Genomic DNA, 7,457 nt, shown 5'->3' on the forward strand with positions numbered 1-7,457 from the left:
GATTTTACAATATATGTTCTTTTGTTGATTCTGTCGTGAAGCTATTGTGATGTCACTACTTGTGACAAATCCACCCGCATAGCGTGCATGTTTCGACGTGCATGACGTGGGCATTACCCTTCGGTTAACCAATATTGCTCTACCCTATACAGTCCAGATGGAGGCCCATGAAGGTACCCGAAGGGAAGTTGGGACACTAAGACGGTGCAGCGGAAGATTACTTGAAGTACAAGACACGGAAGAAGCCGAACAAGGAAAGATTAGAGATAGATCTATTGTAAGTCTACTCGTACTCGATTAGACCTCTCGGGACCTGACCACCTATATAAAGGCCAGGAGAGGGGCTATCGATGAACACAATCAATCTTAGCGATCTTAGCCAACAGAAGCTTAGAACTAGGTTACCCTAGCGATTAGCTATCTCGGCGAGATCACAGCCGAACTATTCGGCACCCCATTGTAACCTGTTTTCATCATAATCAAAGAACAGACAGGCCGGACGTAAGGGTTTTACCTCATCGAGGGCCCCGAACCTGGGTAAATCGCTCTCCCCGCTTGTCTGTGTACCGATGTCTCGTGTCAGCTTGCAGGATTCCATCAACCCTAAGCCCCTATCGGAGGGCATTGCCGAGGAGCACCCTCGACAATTGGCGCCGTCTGTGGGAACCCTGCAGGCACCAGATCAGTCATCGGCAGATCTGATCATGTCATCGACATCTTCATCGACACCTTCATCGGCACCGCCATCACCAACTCTGGGAGGTCCGATCCGATAAATTTGGGATGTAAATTTGGGATTTTACAATATATGTTCTTTTGTTGATTCTGTCGTGAAGCTATTGTGATGTCACTACTTGTGACAAATCCACCCGCATAGCGTGCATGTTTCGACGTGCACCTTATATTTAATGGATGTCTTACGATCATTATTGTGCGGATTTTGGTGGAAACATGGAAATCTGCATAGTGAAGAGACGGTGGAAGGATAAATTTTCTCAACGTCGACGGAGTCACCGCGAGGACAGGAAACCCTAACTAGAGGGATTCTTTTTTTAGAATCGATCTTAACCAGTTGCCTCTTGAAAGCAACTTTAGAAAGTTTAGACTTGGATATTCCCCTTTGGATAAAGAAGGGCACATGTGTATTTCCCCCTCCTTTGTCCCAAAAAGCCAACAATAGGAATACCATACCACGGCAAAATTCGTGGTCTTGCAAAGACACGGACGGACCGACCGGCCGAGCGTCTAATACCAGGCGTGACGTCGTAGGTTGTTCGGGTCCGTGCCAGGGGAAAATATTAGCCGTTCGTTCGAAAAGGGGGGACAGGTGGCGGCAGATCCCTCTTTCACCGATTGCATTCATCTTTCATTGCTCAATTTTCCCCCAAATTCCTCCAAATCCCTAACTCCCCAATCTCAAAATTTCCTTCAAACTGTAGATTTTTCTCCTCTCAAATCGAAATCCGCCGGCGGGCCTCTCCGATCGGCAACCAAGGTTAGTCCCTTCCTGTTCTCCTAGTCTCTGGAATTCTTCGATCTGTTCTGCTGTTTCCTGAATATTCGATTTTCTCTCTGTCGCGTGAAATCCAAGCAGACAAACTACGAGATATCTGCGCGGCGAATGTCATGGAGAAGGAGGTCTCGGAAGAGATGAGTCCACCCCCTCAGCCTGTTGATTCGCCAGAAGACACTCCGCCCTCGGAATCCGACCCCGAGGAGCAGAAGCCTGGTTCGCTTTTCCCCCAAACTTTTCTCCTCAACTCCTCCCTTGCTAGGGCTAGATTTTCCTGATCTACATGTCCATTTTGGTAGAAAAAAAGACGCCACGGAAATGGGCCGCTTGGACACGCCAAGAGGAAGAGAGTTTCTTCAATGCTCTGCGCCAAGTAGGAAAAGTAAGATTATACCTTCTGGATGCAATGTTACTTTAGCAGATTTGGCAGAGGGCCAACATCTTCTCTTTGTTTTTTTTTGTAGAATTTTGAGAAGATAACTCTCCGTGTCCAGAGCAAAAACAAGGATCAGGTAACCTCATCTTCCACCAATATGTTCGTGTGATTTTGAAGGCTGTGCATAACTAATTAGAAATTTGGAAGAGGAGGAACATACATGTGGAATTGCAAGTTTTGTTTGTATGCAAACTGCCCTTAAAGATTCCCATTTTGATGGCAAATAGAACCTGAGTAGACACAATTTATTGGTGAGTATCTGGAAGCAACTGCCATAGGGGAAATTATATTCATTAGCTAGGCCTTTCTTGTTCGTTGACATAGCACTCCCTTTAATTAACATAAAGGTATGAAGCCATTATTGCTTAGGTTGCCCTTGCAGTAGCTGGGGAGGTGTTGCAGGGAGGGAGAATCACATCATCTCAACAAACCAATGAGGATGAGCTCCTTCCACTTGCAGACAGTCTCATCTCTTTACTTTTAGCCATTCACCCTCCTCGCCTGCAGCATACTTCACTTTGTAATTATATCCCCTTTTAAGTTTCGTGGTGATTGACAACCTCCAAAATCCTGATCATGAGATTTTGTAATACCCCACCACGCCACTAGCTTTTATTCAGGTGCTGCATCGTTTGCCCTAGTTTTCCCTCTTTTTGCCCTGCCCTAACCATGTTTGGCTGCGAGGCACACACCTCGGTGTCTTAGCTTCTTGTGTGGTGAGCTGAAAGGCACAAGCTTCAGCTACGACTCTGCACCTCGAGCAGCTTGAGGCATTTTGCCATACTGCATTTGGTTTTATAACTTTCTATGATGACAGGTGCTTTATTGTCGCTCATTCTCTTACACCATCACATGTCTGGCATTATTTTGAACATGCACTAACTAGACAATACATTGTACTAAGCCATTAGCCTCAAGGTTCAGTATTTGCCTGCAAATACAGGTCAGACATTACTACTATCGTCTTGTTAGACGTATGAAGAAGCTTCTGGGTCCTGAGTTCTCACTTGATGCACGTAACTCCAAGGATATCATTGCTGCTATGCTCCGCTGGTAATTAAACGAGCCTTGATGATATACAGTTAATGTGATGACATGTATTACTCTTTTTTTCATTTAAGTAGCATAATAGAAAATAGTAATAGCTTTGCTATATCTTTCTACCATACTTTGGATAGTCTTTTCTACTTAATGTGTGTGGTATATTTTACCCCAACACAGATTACAGCTCTGGCTATAGTGTTTAGAGCTAGAATTGTGAGGCCTTAACAGCGCAATTGTGTAAACACCTTGTAATATTTAGTGTTATGTTGCTCTATTCCATTGTACATCTTTATGTTCTGACTAATCAATCAAAATGAATTTATGGCAATTTGGAAGTTTCTCTTATTCCCTGCATTGCATAATAAATATGCTAGAACAAAGAAAAACCTCTTTATAATAACAAAATTGGGGAATGAGTGCCTGGGACTAGAAGGAGGGAGCTAGTTATTTGTACATTGACACACAAAATGCCTTTGTATATGTGTAAGAGGGACAGAACATCGTTTCTTGCTAATAATCATCACCTTTTTATTTGATCCTGCATCATTTCTTTTAATTGCATGGATAAATACTGAGATGTTAACTGAGCTAAATGCAGGTGGTCTCTGCTCGACAAATTTAGCTGCAGTGCTTCAAAGCTACATCTGAAGCCTCGGAGATTCAAATCATTTGTGGATGCATTGGTCCGTTAGATCGCTGCTTGCTTGTTGTCTTCAGTTTCTTATCCCAATATAAAGGTCGTGTGACTAGTTCTGTTTCTCATGCAACCTATTCTATTTATAGGGAAACCAGCTGCTAAAGGACAGAAAGAGAACCAGAAGAAAGTGTCCACGAGCGGAGGCACACCTATCTTCAGCGCCAATTCTCAGCAAGACTCCAGGAAATCAATCTTCGTCGGTAGAACTCTTGCCCATGGATGCTCAAAATGGTAGCAAAGTAGCTTCTTCTAAAGGAGCGCTTTTTAAACGGGTCGCAGAGCCAAATTCTAACAAGTCAGGAGTAATCAAAGGAGATCTCTCTGCCACAAGAACCGTGAGACAAAAAAGAAGAGCAGGTGATCACTTATTTTCATCTGAGATTTGATATTGTATAGCCTTACACATTCTACGTTGTGTGAAATTTGCATGTTATGTATCATTTGCAAAATCTGCATGTCTTCACAAATCTTGACTCTGTAGTATTGAATGTTCCTTTACATTAGTGTTGAGAGCAGATGACTTGTGTTGTAGGTGGTGTCGGTGCATCTGCTGCATATAAGAAATGGGAGAGAGCTGCCATGGCCGGTGTTTCTTTAGTTGCTGATGCAGCAGAGGAGCTTGAACGCAACAGGATGACCCAGAACTTGTCTAATGTTGATGCAACAATGGCAGCTTCATCACCGAATAATTTGTCTAATGTTGATGCAACAATGCCAGCTTCATCACCGAGTAACTTATCTACTGTTGATGCAAAAATGCCAGCTTCATCACCGAATAACTTATCTACTGTTGATGCAACAATGCCAGCTTCATCACCGAATAACTTGTCTACTGTTGATGGTATTGTTTCTAGTGTTTGTGTTGTAGTTCATTTAATCACTGTACTATTGTTTCTTGTGTTTGTTGTGTAGCTCATGTAATTGCTGGGCCTAGATTAACTCGTGCAAACTCCTGATATTTTTATTCTACAACTGCCAGATGTGGGCACAAATCATATGAAAGAAGCAGATCCACAAGTACCTTCGAAACTGAAGCTGCAGTTATTTCCAATAAATGAAGCTACGCGGAAGTCATTGGAGAAGGTAATGTTTCCTTTTGCTAGCACTGGTTATTTGGTGAACTGTTAGCCCCAACTCTGAGATCCCAGTAGTCGATAAAATGTTCATGATATATGAAACATGAAGCATAAATAAATTTATTTGTGCCATTCATGTTGTGAATAAGCTATTTTCTGTAGTGGGTGTGAAATTAAGTGTTGCCTAATTCTATGGATGTGCACACACAGAGCTATTTAGTTCTTTTCTGAAATTTTCTAACAGCTGAGCTTGGTATACCAATCTGCACTTTAACAGGATGATCATAATCCACATCTGGAGCTCACATTAAGTGCTAGGAAAAGAATGTCTTCTGTTTTAGAACATATGAATCGCAAGTGGGGCAACTCAAATATTGGATGTGGAGAGCTTGTTCTTTTCCCATATTGTGCTCATCAAGAGGATTTAGCTACATATCAGAAGTGGACAACACGAGATACTGTTGCAGTCGGCGACGTTTTCGTTCGGTGAATAGCCCCTCTATTTTCCGATTAAGGTATGGGGTTTCTGTTACTATATTAAGTAGTAATCCTCTATGCCTTTAGTGCCAACCGTATAGTTGCTAACTGCTGTATACTTTTTTCGTCAATTAGGTATGGCTGGTTTTCCCTAGCTGAGCTTGAAGCAGGACTAAGTGAAATGTCGTTGACCCACTTTGAGAATTGCATGATACCAGAAGACATCCAGGTCAAATCTTCTTCAGAGGCTTGTCTGCAAAAGGATGGCACGTCGCTCATTGACTTAGCTTCTGAGAAAGCATCTTGTAAACCAAAAGATCGGTCGTCGGCATTGCTTGCTACACCATCTAGTACAGGAAAGAATGCCGAGGAAGAGCAGTCCATGAATGTTCCTGCAAACCAAGCCCTTGAGGTCCTATTCCTGTTTCGTGCATACTTTTAAGACAAGAATCCTATGGTTGATCTTTTATCTTTTATCTCTGATCTGTTATTATATTATACTTCAGGTTGATCCACAAATGAATTATGTAGCATTACCAGAAGTAGGCTGGGCAGATACCCTCACTGATATCAGTGTTGGATACTTGCTTACAGAAGCATCCAAGGCTGCTAATATGGATTGTGAAGCGACCTCTACTGTCAAAAATGCTCTTTTCCATGTTGATCCTTGCAGCTATGACTCGTTTGATGCAGCTGTTGCCCTTCATACCTCTCATTATCAAGCCGCAGAGCAGCCAGCTCATACATCTCACTCCACCATCTGGGGTGCAGAAGAAACGTGTGATGAGTTCAGTTTTAAGTTGGCCGCAGCTAGGAAGCAAGAAGGTTCAAACACTTCAGCTAGCAGCCCTCCTGATAGCGACAATGAAGTTCACTCTTCAAATTCAGAAGGGTTTCTAAGTTTTCTTGAGGTTGTTTGTCATTTTAGGGGTTCTGAACAAGCTTCTACCTTTTTGATATTGCTAAGTTACAATTTATCTCATGCTGTAGGACTTGGCTGGAAAAGAGACTCCTGACAATCTCGCGCTGATGATGCCAAAGATATAGATGAACTTTGTCCCAAATCGCCACCTCAAAACAACAATGATTCTGGATCAAAAGATCAGTCTCTCGCTGACATATTCTGGGTATTGGACAATTGCTCTAGCAGTACTTTTTATCTTTGCTTGCTGACCGGATTAGCTATACCGATACTTATATTTTCATCTTCCTTTTTTACAGGCTGATTCACTTGAACCACTGGACTTGGATATACCACCAGTGAGATACCAAGCTGATGACTTCATCTTAGGAAACAGTGACAATAGTTGGAATCGGATGATGGAAAATAGCATGGATGCGTTTCGGAACTTGTCGTTCTTCGCGGCAGATAATTTCGACTCAGTTCTGCCCATCATGTAGAGTTATGGATGCTGCGGGTTATCTCGCTACGTTGGCTAGGAAGGATACTGCCAATGGCGCATCCCGCTGAGGAGGAGGCTTTATATTGCCCAAGCGAGCTGCTTGTTGCCAATCCAACATGTGCGGACTCGCTGTGCCTTTGTTGTCAGCAGAGACCCATGTTGCTGTAAGGTTATGACATAAACTCGTGTACTTTGTAAATCGTGTTGTTTCTGTACAAAAGGCATATACAAGCGCTTGGTTACAATAAAGCTTCTCTTCCATGTACAAGTCATCAGATTATTTGACCAATAGTTAATGAGACCGATGTTTGGTTATATTCTTAGATATCTCGTCATGACCTCCTTTTCTTTTCTACGATACCCTGTCATGGCCTTATTAATTCTTGGGCACAAGTTCATCTGGAAAAGAAGTATCTTTGCAGGAGGAAATAGCTATTCTGCTGCTATTCAGAACACAATATGCTGGGGAGACTTGTGCTGCTTCTCCAGCTACAGAACACATCGTTATTGGAAGCACTGGCAGAAAAAAACTATTGGTTTACGGTCAACCGCTATAGCAGCGCATGGACTCTATGGTCTAAGCTTGTGTGAGAATTCATCATCTTTTGGCTAGCAAGAGGTCTAGAAGCATGCGGTAGTGTTCATAGTGCTATTTATTTATCATCAAACAGCGATACTTAATGTTAAACATCTATGTATACTAGTAAGAAGCAGCACTAAATAAGGCACTTAGCAAATCACCATTCAATAAAGCATTTAAAACTAGTGATAGCATGCATAATTTGAACTTTCAGCATTTTAAGCATTCCTC

At 42.4% G+C, this 7,457-nt stretch overlaps 1 pseudogene; it reads left to right on the plus strand.

Annotated features, from left to right (window-relative positions):
* Positions 1 to 1,262: 1,262 nt before the first annotated feature.
* On the plus strand, positions 1,263 to 6,914 carry LOC124701874 (annotated as a pseudogene).
* The last annotated feature ends 543 nt before the right edge of the window (positions 6,915 to 7,457 follow it).

The sequence above is a fragment of the Lolium rigidum genome, chromosome 3, assembly GCF_022539505.1.
Source record: "Lolium rigidum isolate FL_2022 chromosome 3, APGP_CSIRO_Lrig_0.1, whole genome shotgun sequence".
Lineage (NCBI taxonomy): Eukaryota > Viridiplantae > Streptophyta > Magnoliopsida > Poales > Poaceae > Lolium > Lolium rigidum.